Source organism: Heterodontus francisci, chromosome 23, assembly GCF_036365525.1.
Source record: "Heterodontus francisci isolate sHetFra1 chromosome 23, sHetFra1.hap1, whole genome shotgun sequence".
Taxonomy (NCBI): domain Eukaryota; kingdom Metazoa; phylum Chordata; class Chondrichthyes; order Heterodontiformes; family Heterodontidae; genus Heterodontus; species Heterodontus francisci.
In genome coordinates this window covers 21,648,843-21,662,258 of record NC_090393.1, presented here as the reverse complement: position 1 = coordinate 21,662,258, position 13,416 = coordinate 21,648,843, and the positions used below count along the sequence as shown (strand labels likewise).

General features: G+C 44.6%; 1 long non-coding RNA gene across 1 annotated transcript in view; it reads left to right on the top strand.

Annotated features, from left to right (window-relative positions):
- The window catches only part of LOC137382975 (uncharacterized), a 54,350-nt gene extending 42,142 nt beyond the window's left edge, over positions 1-12,208 (top strand). The window contains exon 3 of the long non-coding RNA XR_010977316.1: positions 12,182-12,208. This is a non-coding gene — a long non-coding RNA (uncharacterized lncRNA). The remainder of the gene's footprint in view (positions 1-12,181) is intronic.
- The last annotated feature ends 1,208 nt before the right edge of the window (positions 12,209-13,416 follow it).

The following is a 13,416-nucleotide window of genomic DNA, read 5'->3' as shown; positions in this document are numbered from 1 at the left end:
GCAATGGCTTAACAAGTTCCATTGTTGGAGGTAAAATTGGCACCACAGACAGATAGCCGAATATCTGAAACTTTCTTTGGGGATTTGGATAATCCGAAGGAAATATTCAGTCAGTCTTCTCTGATTAAGGCTCAGCAAGCTGATCCAGAGTTAAGTAAAGTGGCACAATCGACTCTGAAAATTGAAACTGAAGCAAAGAGAGTTCCGGAAGGCTACTATATTAAAAATGTGATTTTGATGAGGAAGTGGAGACCTCCTCACAGATCTGTGGAGCAAGAATGGATGGTTGTTCATCAGATAGCGGTACCACCCAAGTATCACCAGGAAGTATTAAGGATAGCGCATTAAATTCCTCTCGTAGGACATGTGGGGATCTTGAAGACCCAATTGCGTATAAGTTGTCACTTTTACTGGCCAGGTCTTTACAAAGACATGGTGCAGTTTTGTGAAATTTGCCATACGCGCCAGAGTTTGAGAAAACTGCAACCTGCCATAAAACTGGTACCTCTAATTCCCATACCAGTTTTTGGGGAACCATTTAGTAGGGTGTTAGCAGACTTTACCGAAAACAATAGTTACTATTATGGATATAAGGGATATATATGGACTATTGGAGATGGTGGTTCCATAAATATCCCCATCCTCAATGTTGGGGCAGCCCAGCATATCATATGGTGCTACGACCAGGTGAGCAATGTGTCTAGGGGTCTTTTGCCATCTTCACCTGGGCTTATTGTAACAGGGTTTAATTTTAAACACACTGTGTTTTGAGCTCCCCTTTTGTGAATCCTTGTTCACAACCTTCCAATTATAAGGCAAAGAAATGAGCACAAACAGGCTTTCTTTGGTTTAAAGAAGAAAGATGAAATTTATTAAACTTCAAACTTAAAATCTAATACGGTTCATGCCTACGGATAGACGACGCGCCCACGCTAGCATGCACACGCGATATAAACATGCAGATAGGGACAGAAAAGAGGAGAAGAAAAGATAAGTAGAACAGTTTGAGGCAATATCTTGTTACTGTTTCTTGAACTCGCTGTAGTCCTTGATTGAAGATATGGTCTTGTGTTTTGTTGGGGCCCAGTAGTCTTCTTAAAAACCTTGTTCACAGAGGAAACTATTCTCTCTTTGAGTTTCACGTGTTTTCACAAGAGTCAATTCCGTGGGGAGAAATGAAAGGCAGGCAGACTGGAGCGGAGATGTTCTCAGTCCATGAGCACACAGCGTTCAGAGTTCAAATCCTTTGGTGGATGTTCAAATTCAAAACTCCAGCCAGCTAGTCATGTGACTAAAACTGCTTTGACCACTTCTGTATATTGGGGAAGCAACTACTGGGTACCCATTGTTTCAACATTGTCTGGTACTATGCAAATGTCCTTCCAGTCAGGGCTTGCAATGATAAGTTTTTGTTCATGTGGTGAAATAATGTGTGCCTCAGTCTTGGCAGATGGAGAGTTTGCCTGACACCTCCGCACCCAGGGGAATGAAATACAATTTGAAGAAAATGGCGCATTTCATTACAGAATTTGAGAGAAATATAAGGTACAGAAAGAAACCATGCATTTCTCGCATTCATTTCCATTCATTCACCAAACTTGAAGCTCATAAAAATGTTCTGTTCTGGGTGTCAGGGCTGCTTTAATTTCACCTTTTCTTACCTCAGGAGAGTTAGTAGGGGGGTGGGTCTATTCTGAACTCCCTGATTCATGCAAAGACTTTTGGCTTCATGGGATGGATGGTTCCCTTTTCCTCTGTGTGGCGGGTGGGGGGGGGTGCGCGGCAGAGGAGTCTCTGTTACTCTCCCATTTGTTCTCTGGGACACTCCTACCTGCAGGTATTTGTGCACACTTAACAGCATTCTCCTATGGCACTTCGACTAGGTGAGGCATCACCCTCACAGTTTCTCTGCCCCCTAGTGGTCTCTCTTTGTTACTGCAGGTTCCTGTAAATGCTGTTAGCAACTCTGGTGGGATGCTTCTTGAGTCTGTATTTACATAGGAGGATGTGGGGTCTAGCTTTTCACATTTTCCTGGGCTGGTTGACTGGGCGGTGGGGATTTTCATCTGGGATTCTTCCCAGACTTCCTTTAACCTGCCCTCTAGGTCACCTTTTCCCCTTCTCTTTCTAAGCTTTTGCCAGCCATGTGCCTGCCTGTCCCCTTTTGTTCTCGGCGGGGATCCCTTACAGTTCACCACTCCTCTGCTGGAGTGTCCTCCTAACACCAGTGTTAGTGGTGCAGATTTCACTGTAGGTTGGGGTTTCCCCTTAACCTGGCACATGTGGCAACTCCTCCAGTACTCCACCATATCTTTGTGTAGTTTTGGCCAATCAAACTGCTGCCTTATGCGAGTTTTGGTGTTTCGTATATCGGCATGTACAGCCACTGTAGTCTCGTGGACCCTTCTTAATATTTCTCCCCGGAACCTCTGAAGCACCACTAACTGGTGAACCACTGTCCACTCCTTGCCCTCAGGTCTGTGAAGAGAACTCCATTTTCTCATCAGTACCTCATTCTTTAAAAAAGTAGGAGTCAGGCTCTCCGTCTGTTCCTCTTTCAGGATGAGCAGCCTGTGCTAATTCTTGCAATACTTGCTTGGCTCGCTGAGCCTCAGCTAAGGAAAATCCATTTAATTCATTCCCCGGGTCTCCTAACTTTCCAAAGAAAGTCTCGGACAGGCAGACCTCATGATCATTTGCCTGCAGTGCCAATGCAGTCTCCTCTGGGGGAGCTGGTTTAATCATGGCCTGACCCACTACCCATTCAGGGACTCTGCAGGAGACCAGCTCCTGCCACTGCCCTGTCTCTCTGACCTCTTGTGGTCTCTCTTTCATTACTGGGGGGACTACCACCTTCACCCCTGCCAGATCATTACCTAGGAGCAGGTCAACCCCGTCCACAGGCAAACTAGGGGCAATCCCTACAGTCACCGGTTCCGAAACTGGGTTGCACTCCAGGTACAGATATACACTGCCCTCCAGTACCATTCGCCACCATTTTGGTGTTCACTGCATCTCTGGGAGAAAGGCCAGGCCTTTTCCCAGTAAAAGGGTTCTGGTGGCCCCTGCGTCCCTGAGAATCACTATGAGCTTGCTTGTCCCACTCGAGGGATATGGGGTTACTTTCCCTTCAGATACAAAACCCTGATAACCTTCAGGAATCTATTAACTTTTCCTGCACTGGCCGTAGTAAGCTTCCTGGGTAGCACCCTTACTGCAGTCAAAGCCACAGCCCGTTCCATGTTTTCCATCAGGCCCTCGTCTTCACTGAGCGGGTGTGCCCTGATTAACCCTACCGGTTTCCCCTTTAGTTTCCAGCAGTCAGCTTTTAAATGCCCTGCCTTGTTACAATGGAAGCACACAGGTGTCCGGGTCTCACTCTTGCACACAGCACCTTCCTTTTTGGCTGGAGGGGGGCACCCTGTGTCTCCTGCTTTCCTTTCTCTTCCAGGACTGCCTGGGCTTCTATCACCTTCCCACCCTTAGTCCTTTTCAGATTTGTGGGGTGATTAGGAAAGGTTCTCCCCTGAGAAACCAACTTATAAGTTAAAGCAAACTCATCGGGCAGGACGGCCGTTTGCCGGGCTCCTTGAACCCACTACTCCGCGACATGAGTTTTTATTGAGAATGGGAGAGTTTTTAAATTCCTCTAACAATCACTTCTCTGAGAGTCTCATAGCTGAGTTGTATTTTTAAAGCCCTCAGCCATTGGTCAAAAGCCAGCTGCTTACTTCTTTCAAATTCCAGATAAGTTTGATTGGCTTGCTTTTTGAGGTTCTAAACTTTTGGCGATAGGCTTCGGGTACTAATTCATATGCCCCGAGGATAGCATTTTTGGTCAGTTCATAGTTTGATGAATTCTCATCTGGCAGCAAGGAATCAACCTCATGGGCTTTTCCAGTTAGTTTGCTTTGCAGTAAAATAGACCAGGTCTCAGCTGTCCATTTTAGCTGCCTTGCCAGTTTCTGGAAGGACATGAACAACAAACAAGGGCGGCACAGTGGCGCAGTGGTTAGCACCGCAGCCTCATAGCTCCAGGGACCCGGGTTCGATTCTGGGTACTGCCTGTGCAGAGTTTGCAAGTTCTCCCTGTGTCTGCGTGGGTTTTCGCCGGGTGCTCTGGTTTCCTCCCACATCCAATGACTTGCAGATGATAGGTAAATTGGCTGTTGTAAATTACCCCTAGTGTAGGGAGGTGATAGGGAATATGGGATTACTGTAGGGTTAGTATAAATGGGTGGTTGTTGGTCGGCACAGACTCGGTGGGTCGAAGGGCCTGTTTCAGTGCTGTATCTCAAAATAAATAAAAATGCTTCCACATCTTCCTCACTGAATTTTGGAATTAGTTGGGTGTGTTTTAGCAATCTTGAACCCAATTCTGATCCTCCATCTTGGCCATGCTTTCACCAGGGTTACTCTGTCGCCCCCTAGCTAACTCACGCCGCTTCAACTCTCATTTTTCGTATTCTTTCTGGAATATTCTTTCTCTCTCTCTCTTTCTTTCTCCTGTGTTTCTTTCTCTCTCTCTCTATCTCTCCTGCCTTTCATTTTCTTCACGTTCCTTTTGGAAGGCTCTCTATTTTTATTCCCGTTCCTTCTGGAAGGCTCTTTCTTTCTCCCTCTCCTGCCTCTCTCTCTCTTTTTCTCCTTCCTCTAATTCAAGCTTCCTCTGTTCCAATTGTATCTTTGCTAACACTACCCTGTCAGATTCTGCTTCTAAGCCTGTATCTACTTCTTCAGATTCAAGGGAAAAATGGGGGTCACTAGCCTTAGGAGTTCAGACTTCCTAGCCTTGTCACGTACAATGATCCCACACTATTCAGCCATTTTTCTCAACTACTCCATCGACAGTGCTTTTAACTTATTCCAAGATACTTCACCCTGGCTTGGAGAGCTACTCACTTCAGTTGCAGACATTTAAGTATACAATCACACACAACCACAAGAAAACCTGGATTGGTTTGCTCTTTTTGATTGGGAACAATTTGGCTTCCCACTTCAATTTAACTGTTTGTCTGTGGGTAGCAACCAATTTTTGTTATGACCGGGTGAACAATGTGTCTAAAGGTCTTTTGCTGCTTTCACTTGGGCTTATTGAAACAGGGTTTAATTTTAAACACACTGTGTTTTGAGTTCCCCCTTTGTGAATCCTTGTTCACAACTTTCCAATTATAAGGCAAGAAATGAGCACAAACAGGCTTTCTTTGGTTTCAAGAAGAAAGATGAAATTTATTAAACTTCAAACTTAAAATCTAATATGGTTCATGCCCACGGATATACGGCGCGCACATGCTAGCATGCACATGCAATATAAATATGCAGATAAGAACAGAAAAAAGGAGAAGAAAAGATAAGTGGAACAGTTTGAGACAATATCTTGTTACTTTCTCAAGCTCGCTGTAGTCCTTGATTGAAGATATGGTCTTGCATTTTGTTGGGGACCAGTAGTCTTCTTAAAAACCTTGTTCACATAGGAAACTGTTGTCTCTTTGAGTTTCACGTGTTTTCACAAGAGTCAGTTCCGTGGGAAAAGATGAAGGCAGGCAGACAGGAGAGGTGATGTTCTCAGTCTATGAGCACACAGTGTTCTGAGTTCAAATCCTTCATTGGAAGTTCAAATTCAAAACTCCAGCCAGCTAGTCATGTGACTAAAACTGGTTTGACCACTTCTGTGTATTGGGGAAGCAACTGCTGGGGTCCCCATTGTTTCAATATTTTCTGGTACTATGCACATGTCCTTCCAGTCAGGGCTTGCAATGTTTGGTTTTTGTTCATGTGGTGAAATAATGTGTGCCTCAGTCTTGGCAGCTGGGGGATTTGCCTGACATATGGATTTGGTATGGTGTGGTATAATATGGATATATATGCAATATTGGAGGAGGTGGCTCCACAAATAACCCCATCCCTCAATGATGGGGGAGCACATGACATCAGTGTGAAGATAAGGCTGAAGCATTTGCAACAATCTTCAGACAGAGTGCCGAGGATGATCCATCTTGGCCTCCTCCTTAAGTCACCAGCTTCACAGATGCCAGACTTCAGCCAATTCGATTCACTCCACGTAATATCAAGAAATGACTGAAGGTACTGGATACAGCAAAGGCTATGGGCCTTGACAACATTCCTGCAACAGTATTGAAGAATTGTGCTCCAGAACTTGCCGTGCCCCTAGCCAAGCTGTTCCAATACAGCTACAACACTGGCATCTATCCGGCAATGAGAAAAATTGCCCAGGTATGTCCTGTACACAAAAGGCAGGTCAAATCCAACCTGGCCAATTACCGTCCCATCAATCTACTCTTGATCATCGGTAAAGTGATGGAAGGTGCTGTTGACAGTGCTATCAAGCGGCACTTGCTTAGCAATGGCCTGCTCAGTGACGCTCAGTTTGCATTCTGACAGGGCCACTCAGCTCCTGATCTCATTACAGCCTTGGTTCAAACATGGACAAAAGAGCTGAACTCAAGAGGTGAGGTGAGAGTGACTGCCCTTGACATCAAGGCAGCATTTGTCCGAGTATGGCATCAAGGAGCCCTTGCAAAACTGAAGTCAATGGGAATCGGGGGAATACTCTCCCCTTGTCGGAATCATACCTAGCACAAAGGAAGATGGTTGTAGTTATTGGAGGTCAATCATCTCAGCTCCAAAACATCACTGCAGGAGTTCCTCAGGGTACTGTCCTAGGCCTAAACATCTTCAGATGCTTCACCAATTATCTACCCTCCATCATAAGGTCAGAAGTGGGGATGTTCGCTGATGATTGCACAATGTTCAAAACCATTCATGACTCCTCCGATAATGAAGCAGTCCGTATACAAATGCAGCAAGACCTGGACCTTGGGTTGATAAGTGGCAAGTAACATTCACGCCACACAAATGCCAGGCAATGACTATCCCCAACAGGAGAGAATATATCCATCTCCCCTTGACATTCAATGGCATTACAATCATTGAATCCCCCACTATCAACGTATTAGGGGTTACAATTGACCAGAAACTGAACTGGAGTAGCCATATAAGCACCATGGCTACAAGAGCAGGTCAGAGGCTAGGAATCCTACAGCAGGTAATTGACCTCCTGACTCCCCAAAGCCTGTCCACTATCTATAAGGCACAAGTCAGGAGTGTGATGGAATACCCTCCATTTGTCTGGATGGGTGCGGCTCCAATAACACTCAAGAAGCTTGATGCTGTCCGGGACAAAGCAACCCACTGACTGGCACCCCATCTACAAACATTCATTCCCTCCACCACTGACGCACAGTGGCAGCAGTGTGACAGCATCTACAAGAAGCAATGCAGCAACGCACCAAGGCTCCTGAGACAGCACCTTCCAAACCCGCAACCTCTACCACCTAGAAGGACAAGGGCAGCAGTTGCTTGGGAACACCACCAGCTGCAGGTTACCCTCCAAGCCACACACCATCCTGACTTGGAACTATATCACTGTTCCTTCACTGTCACTGGGTCAAAATCCTGGTAGTCCCTTCCTAACAACACTGTGGGTGTACCTACCTCACATGGACTGCAGCGGTTCAAGAAGGTGGCTCACTAGCTTGTCAAGGGCAATTAGGGATGGGCAATAAATGCTGTCCTAGCTGGCACTGCACATATCCCATGAATGAAAAAAAACTCAGAGTGTTGACCTGGAAGGTACAATGAGAAGAGCACACTGTCACTCTTTAAATTGAGCATGTAACGATTGTGACAGCATTGTGTCAAACAGCACAATTTTCACACTGATCATTGTGTATATTAAATAGATGCAGGTTCGCCCAGGACCCTGAGCTCAACATCACCAAATGCATGGTCCACATGTGTTGCAGCCAGTTCAGGGGCTTCGTCCTCAGACTGTGTTAGTGTCTACATATCTGGCACTCTTCCAACAGTCTGACTTACCTCATGAGCATTGTGGCCTCTCTTTGCCCGGAGGAGCAAGGAGGCAGAGATTAAGGATGGCAACCTGAAACATGTCACAAGTATGGTACTGGTACCAAAGGTGGGGAAGGCTAGGTGTGGACTACTGAGTGAGTCACTCATGTAGGTCCCATATTCTGAGCTGCAAACAAAGGTGAGTTCTGTCATACTTTCATCCATTCGTGTCACATCATTCATCCCTGACCAACCTCCCTGTCTTTGGCATGGCAATGGCATACATGTGCCACTCTGTGTGGGGACACACAGGTTCAGTGGGTCCATGATCCAAAGTGCCATTTACTTTTGAGTTGTGAAGCAGATTATTCATCCTCTTCATTGGACCCTTTCACACCAGATGGCCCCATGGCTACTTACCTCCTCAGCCACCTCCAGCCAGGCTGCCTTGGTCAGGCAGGAGGGAGTCTTCTTACCATTGCTGAGGAACAGGACCTCCCGCCTTGCCCGCACAGCCTGGAGGAGAGTGAGCAAGGAGGTATTGCTGAACCGTGGGGCCCCCCCTAGAGTGCCCCTCTCCCACCTTTGGTTTTTGGTCTGGTCCTTTAAATGCAAAGGTTATTCCACAGTGTAACTGTTCTAACTTCTGGCTGCAAGGTTGTTTTTTTGCACATTGTTATGACCAGGTGAGGAAGGGATCTCAGGCTCCCCTTTCACCCCTTCTCTGGCTTGACCGCAACTGGGTTTATTCTTTTAACACAGTGATTTAGCTTACCACCTCAGTGAGCACTTGCTCACTGTTCCTTTAATTGTCATTTGTAAATTAACCAATCAGACAGGTTTTCTTGAGTTTAAACAAGAAAGATGTAAGTTTATTAACCTTATCACTCTAAACCGGTTAAAATTACTAAAATACACGATGCATCCACGCTCACAATTATACGAGAGGCACACACATGCACAAATAGACAGAGGGAAAAAAGAGTTGGGAGGTTGAAGTAAAGTCCAGAATAAATGGAATTTAAATACTGAGTTTCAGTGCCCTTAGTTGAAGTTAAAGTCTTGAAGTCCTCACTGGGCCATATTCACAATTCAGGCTTGCTTCTCCGGTTCCGGAAGGCCCAATAGAGGCTATATCCATCCACTTGGTTTTTGCATGTCAGGGTCTGTAGATTTGAGGTTCAGTTGCAGATGAAGGAGACAGGAGAGGCGTTCCTTCCTTGGGGTTCAGTTACTGTCTTTCTTCTGAGCCACAATTCACAAACTCAGGGTTACACAGGCAGGTATGTCATGTGACCACCTCTTTGTTTGAAACAGGCATTTCTGGAAGGTTTTTTTGAAATTCAAAGTTCTTCTCTCAAGGTGTGCAAACATACTTGCGGTGGGGGTTTGGCTCTTTCAAAGTCAATGGGTGTCGATGTCTTTTGATGACCAACGTTGACAAAACCATTCTAGTTGATTACATCAAAGTGCACCCCTATTATTCTGGCTAGACTGGGTAATTGCCTCTGTCTCCCAGCCGACCTTTGGCTTCTCATGTGCAAATTGTGCGTGGCCATCTTTAGCTGTTCTGTTCTGCTTTTTAAAAGTTATTTGTAATAATGTCCAGTAAAAGGTCTCAGGCAAAGATTTATATGATGAAATTAATACTTTTCCATTTGGCATGTGGGTTTTCTGTCACATGTTTGAAATCTAATGCAGGACTAGTGCGGAAATCTGCGCTGTTGTCCTGGTTTTTCATCTATGACAGATCGACACAGATTTACATGTTCATGTACACTTTGCTTCTGCAGCAATTGATCATAATTATTAATGCAATATTTCTGGTTTGCAATGCAGCCAGAATATAAACATATTTTCCTGGTTATTTAAGAAGTACTTTTAATTCAGTTACATGTATTTTCATATAACAGTTAGTAAAGAAATGAATACAGATTCCAAATTTATATTAGTCTGCAGCTTTTCACATTCAGGAAATTAAAAGCCCATAAAATGTAGATATTCTTAAATGATGCTTTTATTTCTTATAGTGTATTTGCCTTTTATGATACAATTCAGTCTCACGTTCTAGTACGTGCAAAAGTAAGATTATTCACCCAGGTGCAGCAAGCCTACAAGAAGAAATGTTGCACCTGAGTGGAAGAAGAGGATCTCAACTGCACAGGATACTGGGACAAGGCAGAGTAAGTATGTGGCAGAAAAGCAGAAAGTGCTGGAGAAACTCAGCAGGTCTGGCAGCATCTGTGGAGAAAGAGGCAGAGTTAACTTTCAGGTTTGTGACCACCACATTTTCTGCTTTTCTGCCAGATTGCCAGTATCTACAGTCTTGTATACTGAGGTAAGTATCTGGCAGCTGTTAAGAACCAGGTGCTGGGGTGCTTTAAATAGGGCCCCAGCAGCTGGTCCTCAGCTGAGCCGACGTCCATCATGGCGCCGGATGTCCTGCCTCCCGCCATGTAAGTTGGCAGTGGGGGGGGGGGAGGTGGTGGCGCATCACCATGATGCGACTCAGCCACCTCACTAAATATCATGGTGGCTCCACGACAGGTGTTCCACAGGGGCGGACCGCCATCTTCAAAGCGTGCCGCTGTCAGCCGGTTGAAAACGGAGGCTGGTGAGGTAGAATCGAAGGGCAAGGGAAACCCAATTATTGTTCTGGGAGATCCTGGTCCACTCCTCCGTCAACCTGGTCCACTCCTCAGTCACCTCACACCTTTCCTAAGGCAGGAGATGCAACACCTGCCTTTTTACTTCCTCCCTTCTTACAATCCAGGGCCCCAAATAATCCTTCCAAGTGAAACAGCAATTTACTGTACTTCTTTCAATTTAGTATACGGTATTCATTGCTCACAATGTCGTCTCCTCTTTATTTGGGAGACTAAACGCAGCCTGGGTGACCGCATTGTGGAACACTTCCGTTCAGTCTGTAAGCGCGATAACCAAGCTTCCTGTTGCTTGTCATTTCACTTCTGCACCTTGTTCCCAACTCTGATCTTTCTGTCCTTGGTCTGTTACAGTGTTCCAATAAAGCTCAACACAAGCTCGAGGAACAGCACCTAATTTGTGGACTGGGCACTTTATAGCCCTCCGACTCAACATTGAGTTCAATAATTTTAGATCATAACCTCTGACCTATTTTTTCTTTATTCATTTTTTTTGCTGCTTCTTTTTTCTTCTCCATCTCTTGTTTATTTCTTAATCTCTTTACTTTGTGTTTGGACGGCTGCTATCCTGCAATTCAGACCTCACCCAGACACATTTTTTGTTACTTTACTTATCCCATTACCACTCCCTTTGGCTCTGTACCATGAAACCATTTGTCATTTGATCTCACCTGCCCTCCACCTGATCACAGACCTTCTCTTTTGCTCTTCCTACCCCCTCATACCATTCATTTGCTTAAAACCTATTACATTTCTAACTTTTGACAGTTCTGATGAAAGGTCACGGACCTGAAACATTAACTCTGTTTCTTTCTCCACAGATGCTGCCTGACCTGCTGAGTATTGCCAGCATTTTCTGTTTTTCAGATTTCCAGCATCTGCAACATTTTGCCTTTGTATGAATATTAATTAGCCTCAGGAAAGGTTAAATAAAGATACATTTTCCTGCTTTTATTTCTGTTCCATTTCTCAATCCATTTCAACAACTGCAATTATAATTGCCTGCATCGAAGAGCAAGAATAATGTTCAATTTGTCACTTAGGCCTAAAGCTAGCAATTCAAATTGGTTGCCCGTTATACAAATGATGAAATGAAAATCAGATGCTTCTTTATAACAGTCATCCCATCCACACCACCAGTTTTATGTGAAAATCTACTCTAATGTTACAAAAAATGTTTTTCAACCCTTGGCATTGAGTTTGTTTTGTTCCTGAATATATGTGTAAAATGGGCTGAGCCCATGCTGCATGTGCCTTTTTAACTGAAGCAGGGAACATGTCCCTTCCTAATTACATTAGAAGAGGCCAGCTCCCAGCATTACTCATGCTTCTCATTTGCTGCTCACCTGATGAGATGCATTGAGTTGGTGGGCGGAAGGGGTGCAGAATTGCTTCTTGATTGAGGCAGTTATGCACTCTCAAGCCTTCCCTTCCCATTTCTCTTCATTCACTTCCAATTACTGCTACCACATTTCAACATTACTCCACCTGCTGTTACTGTCACATTCTGCACTTCCTACCACCTACACGATTACTTCCCTCATCTCTGCAATCTGTTACACAACATTCACACTACCCTACACGTACATGCGCATATTCAAATTGTCTCCCTAGGCATCACTAACACACTCCCTTTTTTCTTGCAGGACAAACTGACACTCAATATGTGGGAGGAGGTGAGAACCAGAGCAGGTAAGATCACATCCTATCCCGACTCGAGGAGTAGATGCTTGCCAGTGTGAGAAAAAGGCATTGAAACTCACAAGGCTGCAGACCAAAACCCACAGGGTTTCTTCACATCTTACCCTATTTTCTCCTTCTCATTGCTATCTCTCCCTATACACTTTGTAGGAAAAAGTGAAGCTGCTTTAAGCAGCCATTCACTTGCAGGATTGATAGAAATGCTCTCCAATATCCATCCAATTGCACATATAAATGATACAGAGCAGTGCCTTCTTGAATATAATTACATTACTAGAAAAGAGAGAGATTGCCTGTTAATGATGCATAATTTAAAGCACTATCATGTACACATATTTTTATTTACCTTCTGGTTCGTGACAAGGTTCAGGGTCTGATATTCCATTTTTATGTTTGGGAGTACCTTCTTTGTCTGAAATATGTTTTGGAAGTAGTGTAATTAGCATCAGGTAAGATATACAAGGGTAACTTCTGCTTGCATTTCTGTCCAGTTTCTTAATCCACTTCCATAACCATAATCACAATTACTTGCATCGATTATCAAGAATAATGGGATAGATTTTCAACTTGCCACTCAGGCATGAAACTAGCAATGCAGATTGGTTGCCTGTTATACAAATGATGATATCAATGGTAATAAAAATCAGGTTTTTTTTAAAGAACAGTTGTGCCATCTGCATCACTGGTTTTATGTGAAAATCTACACCAATGTCACAAAAAAAAATTCCAACCCTCGGCAGAGGGTTCGCACCTAAATATGTGTGTGAAATGGTCTGAGCGCACGCTGCATGTGCCTGTTTAATTGGATACTATGGCCATGCTATATTGGTCCCACTTCCTAAGTAGATTAAAAGAGGCCACCATACACCACTACTCAGTCTTCTAATTGGCTGCTCACCTGATCAGGGAGCGCTGAAGTTGGGGGTGCGTGGGGAGGTGGTAGGATTGATTCTTGATTGAGGCAGCAAAGCACTTACAAGCCTTCCCTCCTCACTACCATTTGCTCACCTCTAATTACTGCTACCACATTTCAATCCATCTCCACCTGCTGTTACTGTCACATTCGATACTTTATTACATCCCTCACCTCCCATATCTCTGCAATCTGTCACACAACATTCACACTACCCTACCCTCAAATGCACAGCCTTAAAATGTCTCGCTAGGTTACTAATAACAC